The sequence below is a fragment of the Chiloscyllium plagiosum genome, unplaced genomic scaffold (assembly GCF_037043375.1).
Source record: "Chiloscyllium plagiosum isolate Xiang-an unplaced genomic scaffold, Cpla_swu_hap1 HiC_scaffold_11, whole genome shotgun sequence".
NCBI classification, from domain to species: Eukaryota; Metazoa; Chordata; class Chondrichthyes; order Orectolobiformes; family Hemiscylliidae; genus Chiloscyllium; species Chiloscyllium plagiosum.
Genome location: NW_028270149.1, coordinates 68,617,808 through 68,631,408, shown reverse-complemented (window position 1 = coordinate 68,631,408; position 13,601 = coordinate 68,617,808).

The window sequence follows — 13,601 nt, the reverse complement described above, 5'->3', positions numbered from 1 at the left end:
TAGCACTGATGCCTCACAGCGCCAGGGACCTGGGCTCGATTCCCACCTTGGGCGACTGTCTGTGTGAAATTTGCATATTCCCCCGTGTCTGCATGGGTTTCCTCTGGGTGCTCTGGTTTCCTCCTTCAATCCAAAGATGTGCGAGTCAGGTGCGTAGTGTGAGATACATTAATCAGGGGTAATTATAGGGTAGGGGAATGGGTCTGGGTGGGTTACTCTTCGGAGGGTCGGTTTGGACTTGTTGGGCCGAAGGGCCTGTTTCCATAATGTAGAGAATCTAATCTAATTTAAAAATCTGTTTTAAAAATGGCATTTGCACCAGTGATGCTGGTCCATTCTGAGATATCCATCCTGAAATGAGTACTTCTGGATATGGTGAGTGGAAAAACCAGGGCAGTATCAAATGGGCAGAGCTCAGTAAGGGCATGGTAATTAATAAAGTGAGGTTTAGTTGATCACATGAGAAAACTCATCAGTCATTGTTCAAAGAAACCCTCCATGAAACTCAACAAAACAATGACCGCTAAAATGTGATAAAGACTCTGGTCTTTGTGTCTATCCTCTCATTGCTAACATGCAATAAATTGTTTCTTTCTACCTGCAAAATTTCTTCTAGTTTGACCAGGAAGTGGTTATCCTCTACCATGCTGCATCAAGCAGACCCTGTACTGTCAGAGACTAAAGAAGATGGTGGCAACAATCTTTGTAAGGAGCAACAGCTCACATAGCATAGTGAACGAGCATGTCCATCCATACACCAATTTAAATTCTTATTCACTCAGTTAATTTATTGTAGGCTGGATTGTTCTTTGTCCTTTCCTGAAGTCAATGAATCATAGAATCCCAACAGCATGGAAGCAGATTATTTAGGCCATGAAGTTCACACCAACCCTCTGAAGAGCATACTACCCAGACCCACCCCATCTCTGTAACCCTGCATTTCCCATGACTAACCCACCTGAACTGCACATCCCTGCATACTATGGGCAATTTAGCATGGCCAATCCACCTAATCTGCACATCTTTGGACTGTGGGAAGAAACCCACGCAGGCACAGGGAGAAGATGCAAATTCCACGGTCGCCCAAGGCTAGATTTGAACCCAGGTCCCCAGTGCTCTGACTTCACCAAACGACACCTGCAAGACTAGAACTTAACAAGACATTGAATTTAAGATTAGCTGTAATTTCCAGGTCACTGGTACAGGCATTAATGTCTTTACTAAGATTAGGAAAAAAAGTAGACATATATAAGAAGTGACATTTTCTTACTTAAAAGAACCAGAATTTGTTTATTTATAGCAAGATTAACAAGCTATCAATTCAGCCAACTTATGCTGCAATCAAGTTATGTTGAAGTCAACTGGAAGTTTTTGATATTAGTCCAAAGTATAAATGACAATGGAAGATTACATAGTTCCCCTCAGTCAACCCTGCATCAAAATCCATATTTTTCATTAAACTAAAGTTAATTCTAGGACAAACAGAGATTGCACATAGGAGGTTCAAAAACACAAATTGATGGAATTCACAATAACAAACCTATTCCAAGCGGCACATTCAGAATATTTCTTCCCAGTTATTGTGGTCATACATGTGCTATGATGTGTGTAGAATTGCTTCGTCCTATTCTGTCAAGAAACTCTGTGTTCAAAAAGGTTCAATAAAAATGAATCAAACAGGGATAGGAACTGCTTTCACTTCCTAATACCACTGGGAAAAGGAGGGAAGAGTGTCTTACATCTGCTATATAACAGACAAGTTTTCTGTGATTTTCATAGCTTGAGAAGGAGAGAAAAGAAAGAGTTGCTAGGCTGTTCAGAAATGCTTGGCCCAATATCTAATAGATTCACAGAGATGATGCCCAGTCTAGGGAATCTAAGTGGCAATCTAACTAAACTCAGGATGTTATTTTTCAGTGCAGCTGCAGGAGGCTCATACTGCTGCTGCAAGGAAATAGTGACAACTGATGTGTGTTTTTTTAACGGGTGTTATCTCACAGCTCCATGTTATGTATAGGAAGAAAGAAAAACAAGGATGGGGAAGTGTTATTGCTCAGTAGGCATCTGAAGAATCTTTCCTGGGGGCTGCAGTGTTAATGGCCTGTAGTTCCTCTTGTATGAAACATATGGTCCCAGTGGGAATACAACATGGTTATTACTGTGGGTTGGATAGATTTATTAATGATCTCTCAAATAATAGAAACCATTCCACAGGTATTGAGAACTGACTGTTTAAAATTCATTGCTTATGCTGTCTTTCCATAATTACATATAATTAAACTTGTTACCAATGTTGAGAAACTTTGATGAACACCTCTAGTGTGATTGAAAATGAATGTGTTTTAATTGGAAAGTACAACCTGTAACAAATAAGAAACTCAAATTACTTACTTATCAGTAAATGACAAATGAGGGAGTTAAATTATCATTGAATAGAACTTGTCAGAATTCATCTATCACAAGGTGAAACATCTTTTGTTTTTCATTTGAATGGTACCATGAAGATAGATTAACCTACTCAGTAGTCAGCTAAGGTACTGCAGAAACTGAATGCAGCAATACGCTATCTGTATTGCAGTTTTTGAATATTACAAATTATCGACTAATTACTAAAATAATTTCACTAAAATATCTATTCAAATTCAATGAATTATGCTTATTTTTCAAAAAGCAAAGAAAACTTAAAATGTTATCTACTAATTGAATGACAGAGGATGATATCCAGTATTGTGAGAGTTATATTTCTTTTCTAAGCCTTGAAAAGATCATCTTCTTCCTGACAGCAGGCAGAGAAATTAGACTGAGTAGAGAGTTGTTTCATAGATGCAATGATTCAAACTGTCTCTTTCTGTGCTGTATTATGATATTAGAGCATCAACATTGTGGATATAAATTGAAATGAATCTAAGAATGACTAATAATAATGAGCCAAAGTTAGGAACTACATCAGCACTTCACTTTCTTCCTCCTTCTCCACTTTTCACAAAATTTTGATAGTTTTTATTCGTAAGTCTAATTTTTATTAGCTCCCTCCCAAAGATGAAAGTAATCAGTACTCCAACAACAGTATCATCAATGTGCATTGATATCATGATGTAGTATTAAGATAGCAAGAAGTCCCACTGCACTTCATTTCTTAAATTATTGTTTCACAGGATAGGGACACCACTGGCTAGGCCAGCATTTATTGCCTGTCTCTAATGGCCTTCTGAAAGGTGGTAGTGAGGTGCCTTCTTGAACTGTTGCAGTCAATGTGGTGTAAGCACACCCAAAGAACTACACCAAAAGGGAGTTCAAGGATTCAGACCTAGTGACAGTGAAGAACTGGAATTATAGATCCAAATCAAGATGGCATGGAGGAGAATATACAAATGGTGGGGCTTCTGTTCATTGGCTACCCTTCATACGGACAACATCAGACAATTGTGACACTGAACCACAAAAGGTAATACCAGAATAAGCGACAAAAAGCTTGGTCAAAAAGATAGGGTTTAAAGAGTGGCCTAAAGGAGAAGCGCAAATCAGGAAGATTAAAAGGCTTCAAGCATGAATTCCGGAGACTAGAACCTATACAGTTGAGGGAGAAAGTGAGGATCGTAGATGCTGGAGATCAGAGTCAAAGAGTCGAGTGAGGCCTCAGTCCTGATTAAGGGCTTATGCCCGAAACATCGACTCTCCTGCTCCTTGGATGCTGCCCAACCGGCTGTGCTTTTCCAGCACCACACTGTTCGGTCCTATACAGTTGAAGGTATGTTTGCCAACTGAGAAGTAAAGGAAAATTGAGATAGTTATATAGAAACGAAATGATGTCCTCGCCAATGCTCAACCAATGCTTACCGTAATTGGTACGGCCAGAGCTGAAGCATGGACTAGTGGATTCACTGAAAGGATTGAAAATAGTAATATACTTTTAATTGCCATTTCACATCTCCCTTCATCCTCATCTAAAGCTGTACATGCCTACTTTAAGCACCTATTTCTGACTTCATTACATCATTGCTCCAGAAGTCTACACTTGCGTCTTTCTCCATTCAAGGATCACCACCAGCCCAGGTGGGGAGCACAGATTTGAAGAGAAAAAAAGAGAGTGATGATGATGGAATAGTCTCATGAGATCTCATACATGCAGGCCTTAGCCAAGACACTGGCTTTGCACAAACTTTCGAGAGTAGTGTAAAAGCAGAATCTGAGTTGACCAAAGCACTAGTCATGAGTGGTCTTCAGTCAGGATGGGAAGTGGAAGTGCAGGTGCCAACTTATTTTAAAATTAGATGCCTATGCAACTTCTGCTACTGGTGGCTCAGATGGACATTTTGTGGGAGTAGCAAACTGAAAAATTTGGATGGGTTTGCACACAAAAAGATTTGGCGTATAAGCAAGATAGCAGAAAGCTTGCAGTCACTGTTAAGGAGCACAGAGCAATTGGGCACAATCCTGGCACAGGGCTTTGTGCGGATCTTGGAGATTATCCTTTCCAGTGTAAAAATATGATCAATTCTATGAAAACATAATACAGGGTTTAAAGAAAGATGTTTCTGCTGACATTGCAGCATAAGCATGGGTCACTCAATGTCAAAGCACTGCAGTAGAAGTTTGGCTTGTGGCCATAATGTCTGTGGATCTCTGTACTTTAAAGCATTTCAGAATCTTGTGACAATTCAGCAATCTGTACTCGTGCAGAGTGCAGTGGCATTTGCTCCATAGAGCACAAACATGTTCTCCTCATTCAGGATCACCAGGATTCATGCTCCTATTTCAACTACTCCACTAGTACACTCGATGCTTCAAGCCAAGCCTGATGCAACCCAATGGTGAAATGGTGAAGCCAACTCTGGGTCTTCTAGGCTAAGAGCTGCTCTGTATTGGTCACTGCAGAGCCCTCATTGAAAGTCAATGGTCTCCTAACATCCATGTTGCAGCCATGGGTGGCACTGCATCAAATCACTAGGACAGGCAAGGTCACCCAAAAACTAAGTACAAAGGGTATGCACAAGGGTACTTGGTTAGAATTTGGATGTCATATTTCTAGAATCATGGAGTCATATAGCGCAATAACAGACCCTTCAGTTCAACTTGCCCATCGTGGCCATGTTTCCCAAACTAAACTAGTCCCATTTGCCTGCATTTGGCTCATATCCCTCTAAACCTTTTCTATTCATGTCCTTGTCCAAATGTCTATTGAATGTTTCAACAATCTCTCACATCTTCTGGCAATTCATTTTGCATACGATACAGCCACTGTGTGAAAATATTGCCCCTCAGGACCCCTTTAAACCTTTCTTGTCTCACCTTAAAATTATGTTCTCTGGTTTTAAACTCCCTTACTCTGGGAAAAAAGACCATTGCTATTCATCTTATCTGTGCCCCTTGTGCTTTTGTAAAAACCTAGAAAGTCACCCCTCAACCTCCTATGCTCCACTGAAAGAGATCCCAGCCTATCCAGCCTCTCAGTATAACTCAAATCCTCCAGTCCTGGTAACATCTTGATAAATCTTTTCAGAACACTCCCCCCGTCTCCAATTTAATGTGACAGGGCAACCAGAACTGTACCCAGTACTCCAAAAATTACAATGGTGGCTTTTGTTTTCGCAACGCAGCCAGCAAGACACTGTAACGGTTAGTAACATAGAAATGGTAAGATGTTGTATTGTTCTTGTGGGGAAATTAATTACATTCATTGTTGCTGCAGTTGGTTGAGCTGATAGTTGACAGCTCGGCTCAAAATCTGAAGTGTTAGTTTCATTCTTCTCCTCTTCAAGGAAGGTATTCTGCTGACGAGCTGTGCTCTAATAATGGCAGAGCCACCATATAACTCCTTATAGGCATAGCCAACGTTAAACTGTTGGACAAACCATTAAACACAGCTACAATTTCATAAAGACCCAGCAGAAAACGATCAGCAATTAAGCTGAAAGTAGCAGTGGTGTGTAGTGGGTGGTGTGGAGTGAGTCATGCGTGACCAAAATGCTCTGGGGGACATGTTCAGCAGTGCAAGATTGAGAAAGCATGTTAGCTGGAGCACTGAGGTCAAGAATGGCAAGAATGGTTATAATAAGATTAATGTTATATTTTGTTACAATCCAATTAAAGACCTTTAACATTGAAAAGAAACCCAATTACATTGTTTTAACCAATACAATAATGCCAAAAGATGTCATGTTATTTTAAAAACAAGACATCAAACTTATAGCACATAAATAATTAAACAAAACAACCGCTACTAACAGTATGGTTTCTAACCTAATGTTTTACACTCATGACTACTTCTTACTTGTCCCAAGCACTTTTTTTTCTAAGAACATTTATCTTAAATTTCTGTACTTCTGTATAGACCATACATATGTAATAGTGCTCTGAAGAATTCTCTTCAGCTGAGGTTATTCTCAGAGATAAAATTTGCATTTATCATCTCTTGACTGTGGATGTTTCAATCCTTTGTTCTACTTATATTTATATATGTACATATATAAAAGCTAGTCTGTTGTTGCTTTCTTTATTTAAGAGGAATTCTGCACAATATCCCATTGGTTTCAAACTAGATATTCCTTCACCTTCTGTCACAAAATGCAAACTGAAATTAAGCTGTATATGTTGATAGCCTGATAACCTAGTGCACAGACTTGTCTACTGTAAGGACCACAGCTTCAAGAACATCCCATGCTGCAAGTAAAGAAAAAGGAAGAAACACTCTCTCACTTTAATGTTGCCAGAGAGCCATTACTAAATAAAAATCAGTACAAAAGAGTTTCAATTAACCTTAAAAGCCAAGAATCACAAAATCAAACTCTTCAACTACCAATGTCAATGCTATCTGTAGCATTCATTGCAATAGCTGCAACATGCAATTATCTGCATTTTAAGAACAATTTAGTCTCTGATTTTTAAAAATTTTTTATACTTTCTGGATTCACTTCTGATTTATAATCTGTGTGTATGTGTGATGTGTTAATATTTATTCTTGTATTTAGTGTTTAATTAACTCAGTCTTTTTGGTATTGAAGAAAATCTGCTTAAATTGGCTCCTTTTACAACATACTTTCATTTGGGTTTGGATGAAAAAGTATCTACAAAGGAAGGGATCCTTTGAAAATTAACCCCGCTGCAACCAATTGATGTGGTGCATGAATTACCAAGGGGAGCCAGTTCACTCCTTACCTCAGAATTTAAAAGTTGGATGTAGCCCATCTGGAACTGTAATGAATTGTGGAAGATCATCTGGAGGGTAGACGACTGGTGGTAACAATGAAGTATGTGGGTTTTATAACTTTTCACAGTTCACTGAATGCCTTCAATCTATTTTTGTCCAGTTTAGATCATATTGGAGTTTAGGTACCTATTGTAATATAGAATTCAGTGATAATTGTTATGTAGCAGTGAATTTGCTCGTGAAGTCAAACTCTAAATGAGCTTTTATGATTTGGGAATTTATTGGATACAGCTCAGACCCCCCAAAAGACAAAGTATCACAAAATACCTGAAAGACAACTGAAATAACTGCATGGAGGCTGGTGTCCTGTTACCAAATCACCCGTTATTTATGTCTGCATAATACACTGGCTGTGGCCAGCCAGCTCAAAGTCAGTCCTCAACTGAGGAGATTCTAATCTCCTGTTTATATTTTTTTTACTGACTCAGTTCCCTCAGAGCCAGCTCCTATAGTGAGCAAAACTCCTGGTGCTTCCTATTTATTCTTTTCTTATTTCTTTTTTTCTTTTTTTTCCACACTACTGCCTACCTGCGATAGTGCTTGTTACCCCCTCCGTATTGGGTGCCCGAAGATGAGGAGCGTGGGACTGAAGTGCAACCAAAAACAGAGGAGGAGGTTTTTAAGAAAATCAAAAAGGGAGTGCAACTGCCCACACCCAATATATACATGGTCCACGGACATCACAGAACAAGCAGTTGGGCTGGGAGTCCGTGAACCACTGCAATCTGCGGTTGCAGGGGACTGCTGCACCCTCCACCCCAGATCCCCGAGAGAAAGGGGGAGGAATCCCGGGTAGAGAGCTGTCCAGTGGGGATCTCCACCGCCCAGTGGCAAATGGGCATGCCAAGGCGTGTCCGGACGGTGGATAAGGGAGAAGAGGAGGACAGTGTGCAGCAGCAGTCTACACAGGGCTTTCCTTTTTATGTCCTTAAGAGGGACAAAACTAAAACTCTGGAGGCGGCACAGGTTGTGGGGCACAGGTTCCCAGGGGAAGTACGGGACCTTGGGGCCAATGTGAAATTCCGTCTGGGCAGGGGTTAGTGGGGACGGAATTCCACCGCACACCTGAGCATTCTCTAACTGGTGCACTACGTCTGAGCACTGCCATTTTAAGGCGTCAGATAGCAGTGGCCATGTACCGGATGTCTACCGCTGCCCTGCTATCTCCTGATTATATATATTTTTTTATTTTTTTTTACACCCGAGTGGCCAGTGACAAGCAGTGCCCTTAATCTCCTGTTTGTTTTTTTTCCTACACAAAACAACTCTTTTTTAACCCCCACACTATCGCCTAACTGCGGTAGTGCTTATTTTTTCCTCAGCACCCATGGTGTGTGTGTGCAGGTGTAAGACACAGTGAGAGATACAAAGTGCACGAATCTTTATTCAATTTCCACCACCAGGAAGATAGGAAAACACCCGGGTGGCCAGTGACAAACACTGCCCTTCACAACAAAGGGCAATGCTGTGTGATCAAAACAGTGAAGGGGAGGGCAGGGATAAATCAAAATAGAGTTGGAGGGGGAAATGATGCACTCCACTCCCCGCGGCGCCCACCTCTCCCTGAACAACTCCAGGGTGTTGGTTGACACCGCGTGCTCCTTCTCCAAGGACACCCGGGCCCTAACGTAACCGCGGAAGAGTGGCAGGCAGTCGGCCCTAACGACACCCTCCATGGCCCGCTGCCTGGACCTGTTGATGGCCAGTTTGGCCAGGCCCAGGAGCAGACCCACGAGGAGGTCTTCGGACCTGCCCTCCCTCCTCCGTACCGGGAGCCCAAAGATCAGGAGCGTGGGACTGAAGTGCAATCAAAAGCAGAGGAGGAGGTTTTTTAAGAAAATCAAAAAGGGAGTGCAAACGCCCACACGCAATATACACATAGTCCACGGTTTCCACAGCGCCACAAAACAAGCAGTTGGGCTGGAAGTCCGTGAACCACTGCAATCTGTGGTTGCAGGGGACTGCTGCGTGCAGCACCCTCCACCCCAGATCCCCGAGAGAAAGGGGAGGACTCCCATGTAGAGAGCCCTCCACTGGGGATCCCCACCGCCCGGTGGCAAATGGGCACGCCAAGGCGTGTCCGGATGGTGGATGAGGGCGAAGAGGTGGACGGTGTGCAGCAGCAGTCTATACAGGGCCCTTCTTTTTACATCCTTGAAAGAGACAAAATTAAAATTCCGGAGGCGGCTCAGGTTGTGGGGCACAGGCTCCCGCGAGAAGTACAGGACCCTGGGGCTAATGTAAAATTCCATCCGGGCTGGGGTGAGTGCGGACGGGATCCCACCGCACACCTGAGCATCCTCTAACTGGTGCACTACGTCTGAGCACTGCCATTTTAAGGCGTCGGATAGCAGTGGCCACGTACCGGATGTCTACCGCTACCCTGCTATCTCCTGATTATAATTTTTTTTCTTTTATTTTCTTTTTTTTCTTCGTTTTTCTTTTTTTTTTCTTTTTTTTTGGTGCGTGTGTGTGTGTGTGTGTGTAGGTGGACACTCCTGTTTATTTTTTCTTTATTTTTTTAATTAACCCCCACACTACCACCTAAGTGCGGTAGTGCTTATTATCACCTGTTTATTTTTTTTGTTTTTTTAAAACATTTAACCCCCACACTACCACCTAAGTGCGGTAGTGCTTATTTTTTCCCTAGCACCCATGGTGTGTGTGTGTGCAGGTGTGAGACACAGTGAAAGACACAAAGTGCACGAATCTTTATTCAATTTCCACCACCAGGAAGATAGGAAAACACCCGAGTGGCCAGTGACAAACACTGGCCTTCACATAAAAGGACAATGCTGTGTGATCAAAACAGTTAAGGGGAGGGTAGGGACTAAATCAAAATAGAGTTGGAGGGGGAAATAATGCACTCCACTCCCTGCGACGCCCACCTCTCCCTGAACAACTCCAGGGTGTTGGTGGACACTGCGTGCTCCTTCTCCAAGGACACCCAGGCTCTAACGTAACCGCGGAAGAGGGGCAGGCAGTCGGCCCTAATGACCTCCTGCATGGCCCGCTGCCTTGACCTGTTGATGGCCAGTTTAGCCAGGCCCAGGAGCAGACCCACGAGGAGGTCTTCAGACCTGCCCTCCCTCCTCCGTACCGGGTCCCCGAAGATCAGGAACGTGGGACTGAAGTGCAACCAAAAGCAGAGGAGGAGGTTTTTCAGAAAATCAAAAAGGGAGTGCAAACGCCCATACCCAATATATACATGGTCCACGGACTCCACAGCACTACAAAACAAGCAGTTGGGCTGGGAGTCTGTGAACCACCGCAATCTGCGGTTGCAGGGGACTGCTGCATGCAGCACCCTCCACCCCAGATCCCTGAGAGAAAGGGGAGGACTCCCAAGTAGAGAGCCCTCCACTGGGGATCCCCACCGCCCAGTGGCAAATGGGCACGCCAAGGTGTGTCCGGACGGTGGATGAGGGAAGAGGTGGACAGTGTGCAGCAGCAGTCTATACAGGGCCCTCCTTTTCACATCCTTGCAAGGGACAAAATTAAATTTCCGGAGGCAGCTCAGGTTGTGGGGCACAGGCTCCCGCGGGAAGTACAGGACCTTGGGGCCAATGTAAAATTCCGTCCGGGCTGGGGTGAGTGCGGACGGGATCCCACCGCACACCTGAGCATCCTCCAACTGGTGCACTACGTCTGAGCACTGCCGTTTTAAGGCGTCGGATAGCAGTGGCCACGTACCGGAAGTCTACCGCTGCCCTGCTATCTCCTGATTATATATTTTTTCTTTTTTTTTAATTTAACCCCCACACTACCACCTAAGTGCGGTAGTGCTTATTTTTTCCCCAGCACCCATGGTGTATATGTGCAGGTGTGAGACACAGTGAAAGACACAAAGTGCATGAATCTTTATTCAAATTCCACCACCAGGAAGATAGGAAAACACCCGATCTCCTGATTTTTTTTTTTTTGAAAACCCATCACACTGTCAATTTATTTAATAGAAACAAAGAGCTCCATTTCTTTACGAAATGCTTGGGCTCCCCTCAGACCAAGCTATGAGCTGCCTCTGTAGAGGAGAATCCAACTGATGAGACTGTGCTCCAGCTTGTGGTGCCACATCAAAAGTAATGGCTGTACCCGGAGAGCTACGTGTCCAAAACAGAATCTCTTCTTCTTCAAAGTCTCAGATTAAAAGTCAGAATAGTGCTTCAACCTGTACAGCAAGGCTTTGCCTCGGTTTGTGGCTATGGAAAAGAAGCCACTCCTGGGGGAAAAGTCCATTTCCTGCATCAAGTAAATTGCCTTCTGACCAACCACTGGGAAATTGGCAAATGCCGTAAAAGATGGGATGTGGGATCTCCTGATTATTTTTTTTTTTGTAAATCTCCTGTTTACTTTTTTTATATATATTAACCCCCACACTACCACCTAAGTGCGGTAGTGCTTATTCTTTTCCCCAGCACCCATGGTGTGTGTGTGTGTGCAGGTGTGAGACACAGTGAGAGACACAGTGCACGAATCTTTATTCAAATTCCACCACCAGGAAGATAGGAAAACACCCGGGTGGCCAGTGACAAACACTGCCCTTCACATCAAAGGGCAGTGCTGTGTGATCAAAACAGTGAGGGGGAGGGTAGGGACTAATTCAAAATAGAGTTGGAGGGAGAAATGATGCACTCCACTCCCTGCGGCGCCCACCTCTCCCTGAACAATTCCAGGGTGTTGGTCGACACCGCGTGCTCCTTCTCCAAGGACACCCGGGCTCTGATCTCCTGATTATATATATATATTTTTTTTTTTCGCCCACACCCAATATATATGTGGTCCACAGACTCCACAGCGCCATAGAACAAGCAGTTGGGCAGCAAACCCATTTTTTTTTTCTTTTTTTTTATTAACCACCTAAGTGCGGTAGTGCTTATTTTATCCCCAGCACCCATGGTGTGTGTGTGTGCAGGTGTGAGACACAGTGAAAGACACAAAGTGCACGAATCTTTATTCAAATTCCACCACCAGGAAGATAGGAAAACATCCGGGTGGCCAGTGACAAACACTGCCCTTCACATCAAAGGGCAATGCTGTGTGATCAAAACAGTGAGGGGGAGGGTAGGGACTAAATCAAAATAGAATTGGAGGGAGAAATGATGCACTCCACTCCCTGCGGCGCCCACCTCTCCCTGAACAACTCCAGGGTGTTGGTCGACACCGCGTGCTCCTTTTCCAAGGACACCCGGGCTCTGATCTCCTGATTATATATATATATTTTTTTTCTTTTTTCCCTATTTATTTATTTTTTTTCTCGGGTGGCCTTCTCCTGTTTATTTTTTTTTATATTTTTTTTTTCTCCTGTTTATTTATTTTTTTATTTTTTTTTACACTACCACCTAAGTGCGGTAGTGCTTATTTTATCCCCAGCACCCATGGTGTGTGTGTGCAGGTGTGAGACACAGTGGAAGACACAAAGTGCACGAATCTTTATTCAAATTCCACCACCAGGAAGATAGGAAAACACCCGGGTGGCCAGTGACAAACACTGCCCTTCATATCAAAGGCCAGTGCTGTGTGATCAAAACAGTGAAGGGGAGGGTAGGGACTAAATCAAAATAGAGTTGGAGGGAGAAATGATGCACTCCACTCCCTGCGGCGCCCACCTCTCCCTGAACAACTCTAGGGTGTTGGTCGACACCGCGTGCTCCTTTTCCAAGGACACCCGGGCTCTGATTTCCTGATTATATTGGTCTTCCAAGGCTTTCCTGATTGGCCCAGGTTAACAACTCCTATCAAGAAAATCATAGTTAATGAGGTCCATCTGGTTCTAATCACTATATTCATCTCCCTCAGCCAATACCTCTAAGAGTCCATGTATCGCGAATGATACTTGAAGCATCTTATTCAGGGTTAACCAAAAATCACATGCCTCTGCCAGTCATCGTAACCTCATCAGAAATGCTGATATGGATTTCTTTGGTTCTCTCAGAGTCAAATAAAACTAATAACGTTTCAGGATTAGAGGAGGTTTGGAATCATAATATTCCTTAACCAACTTTGTCAAACCTTGGAAGGTTTTAGTGCTGGTAATTTTGGAATAGTTAAGCTCCTTATAACCAAAAATGCTGTGGGTCCACACACAGTTAGAATGATCACTCGTTGCTTTTCATCTGCCCCAATGTCATTTGCCTGAAAAAAATTGCAATCTTTCAACATATGGACCCAGTCTTCAACAACAGGGTCAAATGAGTCAAACTTCCCCACTAGAGGCATGATGCCAGAGATGCTTATCCGCTTATCCCAACTCCAAGATGACAATTGCAAGCAAATGTTCTGGCGTGTCTTGTTCTCTCCTATCGCCACTAGACTAACTGCAAGGAGGCCAGTATCCCATCACCAAGGCACCCTTTATTTACGACTGCACAGTACACTGGTTGCGGCCTGCCAGCTT